Here is a 20,281-nt window from a genome sequence, read left to right as displayed (position 1 = left end):
TGCTTTTGAGAAATGTGCCTTCAGGCGGACATTTCTAAAGAACCGCTGTAAGCCTAAGTCTAGCTGAAAAGTATCCAGGTGGTAAGAAGGACAGAAGGATAACCCTTTCTGTAAAAGTTCCAATTCAGCTGGACTTAATGATTCCGAGGAGATGTTAATCACCAGTGAATGTATGGTTGTGCTTGGTATATCTACCTGGGAGCGAGTTGTCATTGTGGAATTCTGGTGACCACCGATGTCCCCGCCTCTTTGTCCTTGATTGATACCTCTGGTCCTACGTGGATTCCGGTTTTGTTGGCGTGATTGTTCTCCACTTGATGTAGACCTCTGAGTCGATAGATGAAGATCTTATGCTCTTTGGAATGTGGGCCCCTTTGCCCACCTAGGCTGCAAAAAAGTGTGACACATCTGGTATCACCGTACTCAGGAGAAGTTGGGGAATGTGTTTTGGGGTGTCATTTTACATATACCCATGCTGGGTGAGAGAAATATCTTAGCAAATGACAACTTTTCCCATTTTTTTATACAAAGTTGGCATTTGACCAAGATATTTATCTCACCCAGCATGGGTATATGTAAAATGACACCCCAAAACACATTCCCCAACTTCTCCTGAGTACGGCGATACCACATGTGTGACACTTTTTTGCAGCCTAGGTGGGCAAATGGGCACACATTCCAAAGAGCACCTTTCAGATTTCACCGGTCATTTTTTACAGATTTTGATTGCAAACTACTTCTCACGCATATGGGCCCCTAAAATGCCAGGGCAGTATAACTACCCCACAAGTGACCCCATTTTGGAAAGAAGACACCTCAGGGTATTCCGTGAGGGGCATGGCGAGTTCCTAGAATTTTTTATTTTTTGTCACAAGTTAGTGGAATATGAGACTTTGTAAGAAAAAAATAAAAATAAAAAATAAATCATCATTTTCCGCTAACTTGTGACAAAAAATAAAAAGTTCTATGAACTCACTATGCCCATCAGTGAATACCTTAGGGTGTCTACTTTCCGAAATGGGGTCATTTGTGGGGTTTTTCTACTGTCTGGGCATTGTAGAACCTCAGGAAACATGACAGGTGCTCAGAAAGTCAGAGCCGTTTCAAAAAGCGGAAATTCACATTTTTGTACCATAGTTTGTAAACGCTATAACTTTTACCCAAACCATTTTTTTTTTTTTACCCAAACATTATTTTTTTTTTATCAAAGACATGTAGAACAATAAATTTTGCGAAAAATGTATATATGGATGTCGTTTTTTTTTTTTGCAAAATTTTACAACTTAAAGTGAAAAATGTCATTTTTTTGCAAAAAAACCTTTGAATTTCGATTAATAACAAAAAAAGAAAAAATGTCAGCAGCAATGAAATACCACCAAATCTCTATTAGAGAGAAGAAAAGGAGATAAAATTCATTTGGGTGGTAAGTTGCATGACCGAGCAATAAACGGTGAAAGTAGTGTAGTGCAGAAGCGTAAAAGGTGGTCTGGTCATTAAGGGGGTTTAAGCTAGGGGAGCTGAGGGGGTTAAAAAGGTTTATAAGGGGTTCCCTGTTGTGTTATATGGTTTCACTTACAATATAGAGATACACATTTTCTTGGTCGTACTGCAGGTTTTACTAGACTGGTTGGCCGCCCTGTTATTAATCATCATGTAGTTCTAGTTATCGTTATTATACATTTTGTATCATTTTGAAAAATTATTATTGGAATCTCTCAGAGGAACGAAGCACATGTGAAGCCCTCATTCAGACCATGCGGGGCCAGGCTACCCAGGCGATATCGATATGTCCCGGGTTTCTTCCTGTTGTAGCTTCTTGTCCAGATTACCCATTCTTGGGCCTCGCTTAAGTTTTTGAATACCCCATATCTTCAGGCTCCGGATATTTCCATTATGTTTATTTTGCATATGTCTTGAAAGAGGTGAATCACTGATAGTGTTAATAACGGTTAATGACGGCTCTTACCTTGTGATATAAGAGGCTGGTGCTCCTCTATTACATGTCACTGCACACACGTGTATACACTGCACATGACGGCTCTTACCCTGTGATATAAGAGGCTGGTGCTCCTCCATTACATGTCACTGCACACACGTGTATACACTGCACATGACGGCTCTTACCTTGTGATATAAGAGGCTGGTGGTCCTCTATTACATGTCACTGCACACACGTGTATACACTGCACATGACGGCTCTTACCTTGTGATATAAGAGGCTGGTGCTCCTCTATTACATGTCACTGCACACACGTGTACACACTGCACATGACGACTCTTACCTTGTGATATAAGAGGCTGGTGCTCCTCCATTACATGTCACTGCACACACGTGTACACACTGCACATGACGGCTCTTACCCTGTGATATAAGAGGCTGGAGCTCCTCCATTACATGTCACTGCACACACGTGTATACACTGCACATGACGGCTCTTACCCTGTGATATAAGAGGCTGGTGCTCCTCCATTACATGTCACTGCACACACGTGTATACACTGCACATGACGGCTCTTACCTTGTGATATAAGAGGCTGGTGCTCCTCCATTACATGTCACTGCACACACGTGTATACACTGCACATGACGGCTCTTACCCTGTGATATAAGAGGCTGGTGCTCCTCCATTACCTGTCACTGCACACACGTGTACACACTGCACATGACGGCTCTTACCTTGTGATATAAGAGGCTGGTGCTCCTCCATTACATGTCACTGCACACACGTGTATACACTGCACATGACGGCTCTTACCTTGTGATATAAGAGGCTGGTGCTCCTCCATTACATGTCACTGCACACACGTGTATACACTGCACATGACGGCTCTTACCTTGCGATAGAAGAGGCTGGTGCTCCTCCATTACATGTCACTGCACACACGTGTACACACTGCACATGACGGCTCTTACCTTGTGATATAAGAGGCTGGTGCTCCTCCATTACATGTCACTGCACACACGTGTATACACTGCACATGACGGCTCTTACCCTGTGATATAAGAGGCTGGTGCTCCTCCATTACATGTCACTGCACACACGTGTATACACTGCACATGACGGCTCTTACCTTGTGATATAAGAGGCTGGTGCTCCTCCATTACATGTCACTGCACACACGTGTATACACTGCACATGGCGGGTCTTACCTTGCGATATAAGAGGCTGGTGCTTCTCCATTACATGTCACTGCACACACGTGTATACACTGCACATGACGGGTCTTACCTTGCGATAGAAGAGGCTGGTGCTCCTCCATTACATGTCACTGCACACACGTGTATACACTGCACATGACGGCTCTTACCTTGTGATATAAGAGGCTGGTGCTCCTCCATTACATGTCACTGCACACACGTGTACACACTGCACATGACGGCTCTTACCTTGTGATATAAGAGGCTGGTGCTCCTCCATCATGGCCTCCTTGTACAGGTCCTTGTGTCCTTCTATATACTCCCACTCCTCCATGGAGAAATAGACAGTGACATCCTGACACCTTATAGGAACCTGACAACACAATGACACCGTCATCACCCAGACCCCTCCAGTGCTGTTACTGGAGAAGTTCCCAGCATTCCCAGCAATGTCACCTCTCCAGTCAGCAGCTCCATCATCTTGTGGGTGAGTTCTAGGATCTTCTGCTCATGTATCAGGGGGTGAGGGGGAGGCTCTGTGATGGGGTGAGGGGTCCTGCTCCGCCCTCCTGACTCCTGGAGATGGATGATGGGAGTCACACAGTCCCCTGATGTCTTCTTCACTATTGTGTACTCCTGTGGATGGAGAGAGACACAAGGGAATAAACCCTTCAGGGGCCATGTGCTCTCCTCCATCCTCTCCTCCTGGTACAACGTGCCTACTTACCTTCTCATGGCTCCTACAACATGACTATTGGTCACTGGTAACATGACACATCACTCACCATATTGGGGGCTGATCTTCAGGTTCTCCATCACTTGGAAGGTCTGGAGGCCATTCTCCAGGACCCTGGACTCTTCCTATCACTTCTTATGATGGATTCTCCTTCCCGATGTCTGACTTGTTACAGAATACAATAAAGAGGAGAGAAATCTAGAAAAGTTTACCTCTCCGCTCAGCAGGGAGATGATCTCCAAGGTGAGGTCTAATATTCTTCTGCTGATCTCCTTGCTGTCCATCCTTGGTCGTCATTCAGGAGAAGAGGAGAGAACTGGAGGAGCTGGAGGCTTCAGGTATTTCTAGGACCTGGGGTGATGTCATTGTCATGTGATCTTTGTTAAAGTTCAGGTCCACCCCCTGCACTGATCACATGATGGTGACATCACCCCAGGTCCTTCACTACCTTCTCTCCTAAGCCCCGCCCCCTGCACTGATCACATGACGGTGACGTCACCGCAGGTCCTTCAGCTCTGGCAGTGCAGCAGACACTGGGCAGGTCCTGGTCGGTAGTCAGGGCTCTTGTTCTCTCTGGTATCAGCCATTCCTCCAGCCTGCAGGTAAGATGAGCTGTGAGGAGACAGTGTGGTGGAGAGCTCAGACATGTCACCTCTGGAGATTCTCCTCCATTACACACAAGGAATCCTTCTCCGCTCCTCAGCTTAGTATGATGGGGGATAAGCAGGGGTCGAGTCGAGGGGGAACGCCGCTCCCTTTCAGCCTCAAGCCAGGAGAACGCGGCTGAAATCAGATTCACATGGTTCACAGGGAGCGGAGGCGAGGCGCTGTGTGAAGCGCACTGTGCAGGGCAGGCAGAGTGAGGTATGAGGGAGGAGGAGGAGGAGGGGCGGCTTCAGTTGAGAGTTGAAGACGGAAGTAGAGGAAGCACAGACCTGCTGGCTGCGACTGACTCACTGTCTGACTCCTCTCATGGTTGAGCGCTCCCCTCCTCCTCCTATCCTGAGCCTGCGACGAGTGAGACTGTCTGCTGAGGTGAGCCTCCGTGGCTGGACCATCCTACCCGACCGGGGTCCTGGTGGTCCGGTCCCCAGACCAGTGTCTGTGACTGACTCCCTGAGTGGGTCAAGCGATCGATCAGCAGGATTAATGTTCACAGCCTGGGTTGGGAGGCCCCCCGTTACCTTACCCTGGCCTTAGGCAAGTGACAAACTGCCCCCCTCATCAATCTTAGGCAACTTGGCAAGTGACAAACCCAGCTCTGCTACATCTACAATGAGTAACTACAACAAACGTAATGCCAAACTGCAGTTCCTCTATGTGATTGTGATGCCTTGGATAGCTTCCACTGGACTCACAGCCTGTCCAAGGCATCACATAGAGGAACTGCAGTTTGGCATTACATTTGTTGTAGTTACTCATTGTAGATGTAGCAGAGCTGAGTTTGTCACTTGCCTAAGAATAGCGTGTCCCGTCATTTTCTCACTACTCATAACAAAGATGCTTCAAAACTAACAATAACACCAATCGAGATGATCTTGGACACAGCATCCGATAAATTCAGGACATTGCAAAAGAGAGAAATGTATTGGATTTTCAAACTCCAAACCCTGGAACCGTACGGACTCAATGAGTCCTTGGAGAGCAAATGCTTCTAATTGGCGCGACCTACATTGTACCATCCCGTATATCCCAGTGCCCCCCATTATGCCTATTCCCCCGATTCAGTTCAAACATTTCTTTACATGTATCTTTTCGGTCCGTTCCCGTGTCCTCATCTCACAGTGTGTCCCCCTTCCCCCTTTCCTCCCTCTATTCAACACTAAGCGAGTTTAATCACATGCCATCGCCAGCCCACCCGTTACATACCCACATCAATATCCACCTTTCCCTGCAGGGTATGTACCCCTCTAATTCCTTCCCTTCTCTCCCCCTTGCCATTAATCTGCCGTGCCTAAATAACCCCACAGCCACCACTATCGGCTTAATATCAGGCTTCCTTTGGTCTCAATGTCACACACACGTCCCCACCTCAGCACCAGTTTCTACTAATACCATCCGACCCCGATCCCTTTTTCTGTCCGCTCCGTTCTCTCCCCGTGCGCCGCTGGTAACTCCGCCCCCCGGTCCCACCCCCTCACAGACGCGCCTCCAATGAAAGAAATCAGGCCCTCCCATACAAGCGCAGCCACCTTTTAACCATCAGGCTTGCGTTAGTCCTCAGCATCAATATCTACTAATACCATCCGATCCCCGATCCCTCTCTTTGCCCGCTCCGTTCTCTCTTCATGCGCCGCTGGTAACTCCGCCCCCTGATCCCACCCCCCCACGGACGCGCCTCCAATGTAGTAAATCAGGCCCTCCCACCTCCTACCATCAGATTTGCTTTAGTTGTAATATCATACACACGTCCCCACCTCAGTATTAGTTTCTACTTATACCATCCGACCCCCGATCCCTCTCTCTGTCCGCTCCGTTCTCTCCCCGATAAACCTTCCGTGCGCCGCTGCTAACTCCGCCCCCCGGTCCCACCTCCCCACGGACGCGCCTCCAATGAAGGAACTTCAAGCCCTCCCACACAAGCGCATCCACCTCTTAACCCCCAGCAGTACGCGCGCCACAGCAGTCAGCGTCCTCCTCGTGCTTCTCGCTCTGCTGATCCGATCCAGGTATGCCAATACCCCAACATCAGAGTCCATTTTTTCTATTGCTAGTAACGTCCTCTCTCACCACAGCCTGTAGAACACACACCCAGACATTGGTGGACTTTTTAGCCATACTCTGCTTCAAATTGAGTGAACATATATATATACTTCTGCCTCGGCCCTTGGGGATAATGATCTCGTATAACAATGGACAGCCATTCACTGCTGTTCTTCCAAAACCATCATTTTTCAATATATGGGACATTAGTAATTAGATTTCCTTTTATAAATGTATGTTTTCTGGTTCTTCTAAACTATATGCCTCCATGTATATGTAATACCCTTTATGAATTTTATTTGTACATATTTTTATTGATCATCTTCTCGCTTGATATATACATGTAATAATATATATATATGTATTCTATCATTTTATATTTATTTATTTTTTATATATTATTACGTTTCTATTAATGGATACATTCGTATTGTGTCCTTCCATATATTTGTTTCTCCCTCCCTTATTTTAACCTTACATTTTAGACTTGATAAAGGGGTCCCTAGTACCCCGAAATGCGTTGTCTATGAATAAAGCAAAAAAATAGCTGAAACCCTAACACTGTCTATGATCAGTTGTGTCAGTGCGCCTTTCAAGGTCCATACGTTGGACGTAAAGTCCACCGTTTCATTTCTTCTAAGAATGAGGGGGGCAGTTTGTCACTTGCCTAAGGGAGGCAATAGCTACGCCCCTGCTCACCGCCGCCTTCCTGGTCCTCGGCTGTGAGGGCTGCGCACAGGAGCCGTGTGAGTCGCTCTGTGACGTCACTCCGTGCACAGCCTACAGCAGTAGAAGAGGAGCGTCTGCGTCCAGGAGCAGGAGAGGTAAGTGTAAGTTTTTTTTATTTTATACTAAAGGCGTATAGGCTGAATGGAGAGGCACTGACTGGAGGCTGGTGGAGGGGGCACTCGGGGCTGATGGATGGGGCAGCACTGGGCGCTAGTGAATGGGGCCCTGGGGGCTGGTAAGAGGCACTGGGCGGGTAATGGAGAGGCACTGGGGGCCTGATTAGAGGCACTGGGGGCCTGATTAGAGGCACTGGGGGCCTGATTAGAGGCACTGAGGGCTGCTATCTGAGGTCTGATTGTTGGTCATTCATATTGGGTTCTGATCTGAGGTCTTATTTGGGTCTTATTAACATTGGGGGTCTGATTGGTCTGACCTGAGGTGTAATTAAAAATATTTTTTTCTTATTGTGCAGGTGCCCACTTCCAGCCCTGAGCCCAGCTGCCTAGAGCACCCCTGAGGCCAAGCCGGCCAGCACCCCTGAGGCCAAGCCGGCCAGCACCCCTGAGGCCAAGCCGGCCAGCACCCCTGAGGCCAAGCCGGCCAGCACCCCTGAGGCCAAGCCGGCCAGCACCCCTGAGGCCAAGCCGGCCAGCACCCCTGAGGCCAAGCCGGCCAGCACCCCTGAGGCCAAGCCGGCCAGCACCCCTGAGGCCAAGCCGGCCAGCACCCCTGAGTCTTCAGAACTGTAAGTAAATTATATATAAGGGGAGTTGTTGTTTTGTTTTGATCACAATGTGGACATTTGGCTCAGTCCGCAGCGACACAAATTACAGCATGCTAGATTTTCTGCTTTTTTTTCCGCTACACGTAGCTTTCAAAAGCCCATTCACATGTATTGTATTTTAAAGGGGTTTTCCCATCTCAGACAATGGGGGCATATCACTAGGATATGCCCCCATTGTCTGATAGGTGCGGGTCCCACCTCTGGGACCCGCATCTATATAGAGAACGAAGTGGGGAGACTTTTGCACTTGATTGTGTAAACTGGCACTTTACAATAAATGTTGCACTGAATTTTCAGCGAAATATATATATATATATATATTTTTTTATTTTTTTGGGGGGGGGGGGGGGTTTGCAGAGGATCTTGGGTGAGTTCCCATACTTTTTTTCCCAGGACTTGACCCCTGGGGATAAGTAGTGGGGATAGTGGGGGTTGTCATCATTCGCTGGCCCCTGACTATCCTGGTGAGGGGCCCCTGCATCCAGGAGGAGAATGAATGGAGCGGGGCTCGGCTTGAGCTCAGCTCTCTCCAGTCTCTTCTCTAGGAGTTCTGGACACAGCTGAGCACAGCCCAGAGGTAGGGACCTGCATCTATCAGACATTTATCTCCTGTGGAGCCACCAGAGATCTCCATGTTGGGGCCCCTGACTGTCCTGGTGAGGGGCCCCTGCATCCAGGAGGAGAATGAATGGAGCGGGGCTCGGCCTGAGCTCAGCTCTCTCCAGTCTCTTCTCTAGGAGTTTTGGACACAGCTGAGCACAGCCCAGAGGTGGGACCTGCATCTATCAGACATTTATCTCCTGTGGAGCCACCAGAGATCTCCATGTCGGGGCCCCTGGAATCCATGTGGTGGGGGCTCTGAGAAGCGGGGCCCCTCAGTCTCAAGAAGTGCGGTTCTGGAGGTGACATCTGGTCTTGTCCCCTGGATGATTTCTTCTCCTCTTCTCATAAAGGCGCCTGCAGTACTAGAAGCCTCCAGTTCTCTCCTCTTCTCCTGAACGACCACCAAGGATGGACAGGAAGGAGATCAGCAGAAGAATATTAGACCTCACCTTGGAGATCATCTCCCTGCTGAGCGGAGAGGTAAACTTTTCTAGATTTCTCTCCTCTTTATTGTATTCTGTAACAAGTCAGACATCGGGAAGGAGAATCCATCATAGGAAGAGTCCAGGGTCCTGGAGAACGCCCTCCAGACCTTCCAAGTGATGGAGAACCTGAAGATCAGCCCCCAATATGGTGAGTGATGTGTCATGTGACCAGTGACCAATAGTCATGTTGTAGGAGCCATGAGAAGGTAAGTAGGCACGTTGTGCCAGGAGGAGAGGGCCGGAGGAGAGCACATGGCCCCTGAAGGGTTTATTCCCTAAGTGTCTCTCTCCATCCACAGGAGTACACACTAGTGAAGAAGACATCGGGGGACGGTGTGACTCCCATCATCCATCTCCAGGAGTCAGGAGGGCGGAGCAGGACCCCTCCCCCCATCACAGAGCCTCCCCCTCACCCCCTGATACATGAGCAGAAGATCCTAGAACTCACCCACAAGATGATGGAGCTGCTGACTGGAGAGGTGACACTGCTGGGAATGCTGGGAAATTCTCCAGTAACAGCACTGGAGGGGTCTGGGTGATGACGGTGTCATTGTGTTGTCAGGTTCCTATAAGGTGTCAGGACGTCACTGTCTATTTCTCCATGGAGGAGTGGGAGTATATAGAAGGACACAGGGACCTGTACAAGGAGGTCAAGATGGAGGAGCACCAGCCTCTTATATCACAGGGTAAGAGCCGTCATGTGCAGTGTGTACACGTGTGTGCAGTGACATGTAATGCAGGAGCACCAGCCTCTTATATCACAAGATAAGAGCCGTCATGTGCAGTGTATACACGTGTGTGCAGTGACATGTAATGGAGGAGCGCCAGCCTCTTATATCACAGGGTAAGAGCCGTCATGTGCAGTGTATACACGTGTGTGCAGTGACATGTAATGGAGGAGCACCAGCTTCTTATATCACAAGGTAAGAGCCGTCATGTGCAGTGTATACACGTGTGTGCAGTGACATGTAATAGAGGAGCACCAGCCTCTTATATCACAAGGTAAGAGCCGTCATGTGCAGTGTATACACGTGTGTGCAGTGACATGTAATGGAGGAGCACCAGCCTCTTATATCACAAGGTAAGAGCCGTCATGTGCAGTGTATACACGTGTGTGCAGTGACATGTAATGGAGGAACACCAGCCTCTTATATCACAGGGTAAGAGCCGTCATGTGCAGTGTATACACGTGTGTGCAGTGACATGTAATGGAGGAGCACCGGCCTCTTATATCACAAGGTAAGAGCCGTCATGTGCAGTGTATACACGTGTGTGCAGTGACATGTAATGGAGGAACACCAGCCTCTTATATCACAGGGTAAGAGCCGTCATGTGCAGTGTATACACGTGTGTGCAGTGACATGTAATGGAGGAGCACCGGCCTCTTATATCACAAGGTAAGACCCGTCATGTGCAGTGTGTACACGTGTGTGCAGTGACATGTAATGGAGGAGCACCAGCCTCTTATATCACAAGGTAAGACCCGTCATGTGCAGTGTATACACGTGTGTGCAGTGACATGTAATGGAGGAGCACCAGCCTCTTATATCACAAGGTAAGAGCCGTCATGTGCAGTGTATACACGTGTGTGCAGTGACATGTAATGGAGGAGCACCAGCCTCTTATATCACAGGGTAAGAGCCGTCATGTGCAGTGTGTGCAGTGACATGTAATGGAGGAGCACCAGCCTCTTATATCACAAGGTAAGAGCCGTCATGTGCAGTGTATACACGTGTGTGCAGTGTCATGTAATGGAGGAGCTCCAGCCTCTTATATCACAGGGTAAGAGCCGTCATGTGCAGTGTGTGCAGTGACATGTAATGGAGGAGCACCAGCCTCTTATATCACAAGGTAAGAGCTGTCATGTGCAGTGTCTACACGTGTGTATAGAGCCAGACGTCGGAGCTTCTGTCAGAGGGAGATATCAGGAAAACCTCTGATGTTATTTCCTCCGATCACTAAACCTAGAAGTGAAGGAGCTGAGAGAAGAGTCTGATCTATAGACAGATCTACAGGAGGCCATGTATTCAGTCACTGTGTGCTTGTGTCTCCACAGATGGATCCAGGAGGAGAAATCCACCAGAGAGATGTCCCCGTCCTCTGTATTCCCAGGACTGTCCAGAGGAGAAGGTCCCAGAGAACCCTCAGGTAGATGGAGCTGAGCCCTGTACACATCTATATAGGGGGGTCCTGCAGTCATAGAGGGGTCATAGATTGTGGGGGTCTCTTCTGTGGATCTGTTAGATTTCCCACCTGTCTGCTGTATTGTCCTGAATTGTTACAGATGACAAATCAGGGGGAAGATCTGACTGATATTAAAGTGGAGGATGAAGAAGAGCGGATGATGGGCGATCCCCCGTGTAAGAGTGAGGTGGAGGAGGACATTCCAGGAGATGTCACCACAGGTATGATGTAATCAATAATTCGTACCTCTCACTCCCATCTTCAAGACTTTTCTCGAGCTGCACCTACTCTCTGGAATACTCTGCCCCGGAAAACTAGGTCAATTCACAACTTCTCCACCTTCAAACGTGTCTTAAAAACACATCTTGTCAGGCAGGCTTATCAAGCTACCTAAACTGACTATTCCCCGACTAAACCTTCCCCCACCAACTCCTCTGGCCTGAACTCGATCCTCTAGTAGTCCCAAACCTGAAGCAGATCGGCCGGCACCGCTCCTGTCAGTTCAATGATGGCTCAAATCCTACTTATCACAATCAACTACCTTATGTGTCACCCCCAATTCCTCATAGATTGTAAGCTCTTGTGAGCAGCGCCCTGACTCCTAGTGTTTCAGTTGTATATTATCCAGTTACTTTTGTTTTGTACATGAACCCTATGAATTTGTAAAGTGCTGCGGAATATGGTGGCGCTATATAAATATTATTATTATTATTATGAGAGGCGTCCTGTGAAATCCGTGTTCTGCAGCGTATACATTGTAGATTATACATGGAGCTTCTGGGCAATGTCCGCCCCTGTGTGACTGTATAGAGCCTGACGTCGGAGCTTCTGTCAGAGGGAGATATCAGGAAACCCTCCAGTGTTATTTCCTCCGATCACTAAACCTAGAAGTGAAGGAGCTGAGAGAAGAGTCTGATCTATAGACAGATCTACAGGAGGCCATGTATTCAGTCACTGTGTGCTTGTGTCTCCACAGATGGATCCAGGAGGAGAAATCCACCAGAGAAATGTCCCCGTCCTCTGTATTCCCAGGACTGTCCAGAGGAGAAGGTCCCAGAGAACCCTCAGGTAGATGGAGCTGAGCCCTATACATATCTATATAGGGGGGTCCTGCAGTCATAGAGGTGTCATAGATTGTGGGGGTCTCTTCTGTGGATCTGTTAGATTTCCCACCTGTCTGCTGTATTGTCCTGAATTGTTACAGATGACAAATCAGGGGGAAGATCTGACTGAAATTAAAGTGGAGGATGAAGAAGAGAGGATGATGGGCGATCCCCCGTGTAAGAGTGAGGTGGAGGAGGACAATCCAGGAGATGTCACCACAGGTATGGAATCATGAATGGAGAAAGTGACTTCAGAGTCTGTCCTTGGTGCCTTCAGGGCAGGAGGAGAATCTGATCACCGGCTGCTGCTCTAGCGTTAAGCATCACTTTGGGCTCGTCAGCAGATATCACAATAAATCCTGACATTTTGGCGATTTCAGTTAAATCAAATAAATTTGTGAAGAAATCCCCCAATAATAACAGCGGAGAAGAAAGCTCCTCATCTTCTATATTTCATATATGAGGCTGGGGGCAAGAACTGAGAAGACATCTGACAACACACAAGGTCTCCTGACAACTCTGCACACAAGTTACAGGGGGACATGTTGTCTTCAGGATATTTCTATAGAACAACCTTAGGCTGTGATATCAGCAGTCAGATGTCTATAATCTAGTGCCCACTATACAGCTCTCCGGGAACATGTCTTCTGGGGGTCTCCTATAAGGGTCTATGGAGGGAACCTTCCCCCCCTTATGCCCCCTCTCTGAGCGGTGACAGGCTGATGTCTATAATCTAGTGCCCACTATACAGCTCTCCGGGAACATGTCTTCTGGGGGGTCTCCTATAAGGGTCTGTGGAGGGAACCTTTCCCCCCTTATGCCCCCTCCCTGAGCGGTGACCGGCTGATGTCTATAATCTAGTGCCCACTATACAGCTCTCCGGGAACATGTCTTCTGGGGGTCTCCTATAAGGGTCTATGGAGGGAACCTTCCCCCCCTTATGCCTCCTCTCTGAGCGGTGACAGGCTGATGTCTATAATCTAGTGCCCACTATACAGCTCCCCGGGAACATGTCTTCTGGGGGTCTCCTATAAGGGTCTATGGAGGGAACCTTTCCCGCCTTATGCCCCCTCTCTGAGCGGTGACCGGCGGATGTCTATAATCTAGTGCCCACTATACAGCTCTCCGGGAACATGTCTTCTGGGGGTCTCCTATAAGGGTCTATGAAGGAATCCCATGGAGGATCACACCTTCAAGTCCCCTAGGAAGAAAGACATGTAATATTCTTCCCCCCTTCGCAAAAAACTTTTATAAAATAAAAAATAATGTCCTTAGAATTGTTTGTATATACAGTACAGACCAAAAGTTTGGACACACCTTCTCATTCAAAGAGTTTTCTTTATTTTCATGACTATGAAAATTGTAGGTTCACACTGAAGGCATCAAAACTATGAATTAACACATATGGAATAATAAGATAAAAATACTGGGCACTCTCTCTATAAGTAGGACCTTGCAAAAGACGTGTGTAGAAGGGTAATTGATATTTAATTTATTGACATATAAAAATTACCATTTGATTTATTGACTTAAATATTTTATATTTTATAAGTCAATAAATCCAATGGTAATTTTTATATGTCAATAAATTAAATATCAATCACCCTTCTACACACGTCTTTTGCAAGGTCCTACTTATAGAGAGAGTGCCCAGTATTTTTATCTTATTATTTATATTTGTTAGAGGAGGGGCGAATCCTCTTTACTGTGAGCACCTCCGTCTGTGGTCTCATACAATCAATTCTACATGTGGAATTATATACATAACAAAAAAGTGTGAAACAACTGAAAATATGTCATATTCTAGGTTCTTCAAAGTAGCCACCTTTTGCTTTGATTACTGCTTTGCACACTCTTGGCATTCTCTTGATGAGCTTCCAGAGGTAGTCACCTGAAATGGTTCTCACTTCACAGCTGTGCCCTGTCAGGTTTAATAAGTGGGATTTCTTGCCTTATAAATGGGGTTGGGACCATCAGTTGCGTTGTGGAGAAGTCAGGTGGATACACAGCTGATAGTCCTACTGAATAGACTGTTAGAATTTGTATTATGGCAAGAAAAAAGCAGCTAAGTAAAGAAAAACGAGTGGCCATCATTACTTTAAAAAAAGGTCAGTCAGTCCGAAAAATTGGGAAAACTTTGAAAGTGTCCCCAAGTGCAGTCACAAAAACCATCAAGCGCCACAAAGAAAGTAGCTCACATGCGGACCGCCCCAGGAAAGGAAGACCAAGAGTCACCTCTGCTGCGGAGGATAAGTTCATCCGAGTCACCAGCCTCAGAAATCGCAGGTTAACAGCAGCTCAGATTAGAGACCAGGTCAATGCCACACAGAGTTCTAGCAGCAGACACATCTCTAGAACAACTGTTAAGAGGAGACTGTGTGAATCAGGCCTTCATGGTAGAATATCTGCTAGGAAACCACTGCTAAGGACAGGCAACAAGCAGAAGAGACTTGTTTGGGCTAAAGAACACAAGGAATGGACATTAGACCAGTGGAAATCTGTGCTTTGGTCTGACGAGTCCAAATTTGAGATCTTTGATTCCAACCACCGTATCTTTGTGCGACGCAGAAAAGGTGAACGGATGGAGTCTACATGCCTGGTTCCCACCGTGAAGCATGGAGGAGGAGGTGTGATGGTGTGGGGGGCTTTTAGTTGGACCATCATTTATTTTAAAAACAGGACAATGACCCCAAACACACCTCCAGGCTGTGTAAGGGCTATTTGACCGTGAAGGAGAGTGATGGGGTGCTGCGCCAGATGACCTGGCCTCCACAGTCACCGGACCTGAACCCAATCGAGATGGTTTGGGGTGAGCTGGACCGCAGACTGAAGGCAAAAGGGCCAACAAGTGCTAAGCATCTCTGGGAACTCCTTCAAGACTGTTGGAAGACCATTTCAGGTGACTACCTCTTGAAGCTCATCAAGAGAATGCCAAGAGTGTGCAAAGCAGTAATCAAAGCAAAAGGTGGCTACTTTGAAGAACCTAGAATATGACATATTTTCAGTTGTTTCACACTTTTTTGTTATGTATATAATTCCACATGTGTTAATTCATAGTTTTGATGCCTTCAGTGTGAATCTACAATTGTCATAGTCATGAAAATAAAGAAAACTCTTTGAATGAGAAGGTGTGTCCAAACTTTTGGTCTGTACTGTATATAACAGAGAAAAATGGCTGCACCGGCAAATGTTAGAAAAAATGGGTGCACGCTCCTAAGGGAATAGGCTTCTTACCCCAATGAATAGTCCAGAAAATGAACGGCACTCCAGTAGATTAAGAACAAATGACTCCTTTAATCACCCGTGCGGTGCAACGTTTCGGCTCAGTACTAGAGCCTTTTTCAAGCAGAGAACTCATACAAATGGTGACATATATATAGGTGAAACAATCAGTATACAAGTCATGTGACCACAAATCCATCCGGTAGGTGTGTTACAAAATGATACAATAAAAAAAATGATACCGTGAAAAAAATGCAATATTAAGTAAGGACGTGGTCATACATATCGATCGTGATGCATGATGTACTAATCTTGTGATAAAAATATATTATTCATATACAAAAACTGACCATGTCAAGTGATAAGTGATGATCTAAAATACAGGGGGAGGAGCAAAAGAAAAGGTAGCGCAGACATACCAATCGGGTAAGGCGCACAATCCATGCGGCATCACGGCGTTGTGTATATTACACTGCGCCTGCTCAGAGTAACGCCAATCGGGAAGCTCATGCAGCCGCGGACGTCATGCGGCATAGGCACTTGCCGACGCATGCACGTTCCCCAGCTACCGCACCACCAAACAGCCTCGGTGTGTTTTCCACTAACTAAGATGGCGCGTGTGTGCCTGAAGCATACTGGGCACGCGCAGAATATTCAACACACCGAGGCTGCTTAGTGGTGCGCTAGCTGGGGAACGTGCATGCGTCGGCAAGTGCCTATGACGCATGACGTCCGCGGCTGCATGAGCTTCCCGATTGGCGTATCCTACCATATCCAGCTGCTGTTTCCTGAAGCATACAACAAATTTATATATATTGCCCTCCCACTAAAAGGTGGTACTCCCTTTGCTCTTTCATTGAATCGTGTTTCCTCGGGACAGATGGTACTCCCATTAAAAGGAGCAGTGCCAGTGATGCTTCAGGGTATGCTTGCTATCCAGAGCACCTTCATATATCCCAGAGAAGCCACTGCCTGCAGGGATGGAGACAGCAGAGAGGGGTGGCCGCAGTCTGCCCGCACACCGCTAACAAAATATCGGTCCATTTATTGTAACCACAGAAAAATGTTAAATTAATCGTATTTTGATTTAAGCTAGGGCTCCACGGTGATGGTGCCATGCGACAAAGTCGCGAGACATCTCATGTAATGTATTTTAATGGTGTCACCATGCAACATGCTGTGACTGCGATGAGAATTTCAAAAAATCCAAGTGGCCGTGTAGCCCTAACTTTAAGGCAATATCAATTCAGTCTTATGTGCAGTTTTTTGGTGCTGATTTTTTTTTTTTTTTTTTTTTACTGAAATCCAGGAGAATGGCTTATGCTTCTCCTTCCCGTTGAATCCACTTCCAGCCTAATAGGAATGTTATGTTTATCTAGTTTGGGGGGAAAAATGCAGTTTCTAATTTTTATCTTAACAGAAAATCCCAGCAAGAATTCAGAGGAAACATTTTTTTCAGATGAAGATATCCTTCAGCGGTCTTCAGAAAAAAACATCATTACCCTTAATGTACATCCAGGACTTCACAGTACAGATATATCCTATAATCCTCCAAATCATGAGGGACCTTCTCCTGACCAATCACAGATTGTTACCGCAAGTACAAGTCAGAAAGGGGGTGAAAGGTATCATTGTGGTAAAGAGTTCACAGAAAGCTCAGGTCTTTTTACACACAGAGGAATTCACACATTAGAGAAGCCATATTCATGTTCAGAATGTAGGAAATGTTTTAAATATAAATCTTATCTTTGTGCACACAAGAGAATTCACACAGGAAAGAACCCATATTCATGTTCAGAATGTGGGAAGTGTTTTCCCAAAAAATCTAATCTTGTTACACATCAGAAAATTCACACAGGAGAGAAGCCGTATTTATGTTCAGAATGTGGTAAATGTTTTACATGGCAATCAGGTCTTATTGCACATAAGAAAATTCACACAGGAGAAAAGCCTTATTCATGTTCAGAATGTGAGAAATGTTTTAAATATAAATCTTTTCTTGTTATACATGAAAGGTGCCATACAGGAGAGAAGCCACATTCATGTTCAGAATGTGGGAAATGTTTTACACAAAAATCATATCTTTCTAAACACGAGAGAATTCACACAGGAGAGAAACCATATTCATGTTCAGAATGTGGGAAGTGTTTTCAAAATAGATCAAATTTTGTTGCACATCAGAAATTGCACATAGGAGAGAAGCCATATTCATGTTCAGAATGTGGGAAATGTTTTACACAAAAATCATATCTTTCTAAACACGAGAAAATTCACACAGGAGAGAAACCATATTCATGTTCAGAATGTGGAAAGTGTTTTCCAAATAGTTCAAATCTTATTACACATAAGAAAATTCACAAAGTAGAGAAGCCGTATTCATGTTCAGAATGTGGTAAATGTTTTGCATGGAAATGCTATCTGGTTTCACATCTGAAAATTCACACAGGAGAGAAGCCTTATTCATGTTTAGAATGTGGGAAAAGTTATAAACAAAAATCAGATCTTGTTAAACATGAGAGCATTCACACAGGAGAGAAGCCATATTCATGTTAAGAATGTGGGAAATGTTTTACACTAAAATCATATTTTGTTAAACATAAGATAATTCACACAGGGGAGTAGCCATATTCATGTTCAGAATGTATGAAATGTTTTAAAGATAAATCAGATCTTGTTACACATGAGAAAATTCACATAGGAGAGAAACATTTTCACATAATTAGGTTATTCGTGGAACTTAACCACTGCCTAATTTTTCAAATCTGACATCTTTATGTGGTAATAACTTAGGAACACTTTTACTCATCCAGGCCATTCAGAGATTGTTTTCTTATGACACATTGTGCTTCATGTTAATGGCAAATTTGAGTAAATATGTTTAATTTATTTCTTTATTTATAAAAAATAATACAAAAGTTAACGATTTTTTTAAAAAAATTACGTTTTCTACATTGTGATGTCTCATATAATATTCATTAATTAACATTCACCATATAACTTCTTTATGTGGGCATCATTTTGGTAATGTAATCTTATAATTTTTAGGAGGTTTAGAATTTTTGAAGCAATTTTTAAGAAAATCAAAAAAGTCTACTTTGTGGGGCTTACATAGTGGAAACCTCCCATAAATGACCCCATTGTAGAAACTACACCTCTCAAGTTACTCAAAACAGATTTTACAAACTTTGTTAACCATTTAGGTGTTCCACAAGAATTAAAGGAAAATGGAGATGAAATTTATAAATTTCCCTTTTTTGGCAGATTTTCCATTTTATTCCATTTTTTCTTTAACACATCGAGAGTAACAGCCAAACAAAACTTAATATTTATTACACTGATTCTGCGGTTTACATAAAACACCCTACATTTGGTCGTAAACTGATGTAAGGGCACACGGCAGGACGCAGAATAAACGGGGCACCATATGGTTATTTGGAAGGCAGATTTTGCTGGACTGGTTTTTAGATGCCATGTCCCATTTGAAGCCCCCCTGATGCACGCTTACAGTAGAAACTCCCAAAAAATGACCCCATTTTGGAATCTAGGGGATTTTCTTGGTACTATTTTGGGGTACATATGATTTTTTATTCCTCTATATATTACATTTTTTGTGAGACAAGGTAACCAAAAAATGTCTGTTTTGGCACTGTGTTTATGTTATACAACACTCATCTGACAGGGTAGATCATGTGCTATTTTTATAGAGCAGTTTGTTACAGACACAATGATATCAAATATGACTACTTTGTTGGTTTCAGTTTTACATAATAAAGCATATTTGAAAAAAAAATTATGTTTTTGTGTCTCCATTTTCTGAACGCCATATTTTTTTTTAATTTTTCTGCCGATCGTCTTGTACAGGGTCTCGTTTTTTGCAGGAAGAGTTGACATTTTTATTGGTACCATTTTAGGGTACATACGATTTTTTGATCATTCATTATTAGGCCCCTTTCACATGAGCGAGTTTTCCGCGCTGTTGCATTGCGTGATGTGAACACACAGCACCCGCACTGAATCCTCCTGACCGATTCATTTCAATGGGTCTGTGTACATGAGCTTTTTTTTTTCACGCATCAGTTCTGTGTTGCGTGAAAATCGCAGCACGTTCTATATTCTGCGTTTTTCACACAGCCCTTGCCCCATAGAAGTGAATGTGGCCGTGTGAAAAACGCATTCCATCCGCAAGCAGGTGCGGATGCAATGTGTTTTTCACTGATGGTTGCTAAGAGATGCTGTTTGTAAACATTCCGTTTTTATCACGCGCGTTTATTTATAGGTGTTCCATAAGTTTGGTTATTTTTTCCACGCCTAGGGGCGGAGTTTTTCTTCTGGGTTTAGTCTATTTAAGGAAGCATTGTGCGCACATGCTTCACAGCTAGCTCCCAGAGTCCCTTATAAGCTGCAATTTTTTCTGCTTATAGGTGCCTTTGTTCTTGAATAACCTTTCTTCTGCTACCTCCGGTGTGCCTCTTACCTTTCTGCTTAGTAATGTTTGTTTTAATATACAAATATCGTCTTGTCTTTTCCTCCCGCAGTGATGTCTTCTCCGCGGGATCCTGATAGCAGAAAGTCGGTTTCCAAGAGGAAGCATTT

At 45.4% G+C, this 20,281-nt stretch overlaps 1 protein-coding gene, 1 long non-coding RNA gene and 1 pseudogene across 2 annotated transcripts in view; 2 read left to right on the top strand and 1 right to left on the bottom strand.

Moving 5' to 3' along the window:
* The window catches only part of LOC122924966 (zinc finger protein OZF-like), a 212,771-nt gene that overhangs the window by 140,268 nt on the left and 52,222 nt on the right, over window positions 1-20,281 (bottom strand). The gene's annotated exons all lie outside the window — the stretch shown is intronic.
* LOC122924999 lies at window positions 9,600-11,292 on the top strand. Its single transcript, XR_006387470.1, has 3 exons — window positions 9,600-9,658; window positions 9,742-9,865; window positions 11,236-11,292. It is a non-coding gene; the product is annotated as an uncharacterized LOC122924999 (long non-coding RNA).
* On the top strand, window positions 12,148-18,860 carry LOC122925199 (annotated as a pseudogene).

The sequence above is a fragment of the Bufo gargarizans genome, chromosome 1, assembly GCF_014858855.1.
Source record: "Bufo gargarizans isolate SCDJY-AF-19 chromosome 1, ASM1485885v1, whole genome shotgun sequence".
NCBI classification, from domain to species: domain Eukaryota; kingdom Metazoa; phylum Chordata; class Amphibia; order Anura; family Bufonidae; genus Bufo; species Bufo gargarizans.
This window is presented reverse-complemented; position numbering and strand designations above follow the sequence as displayed.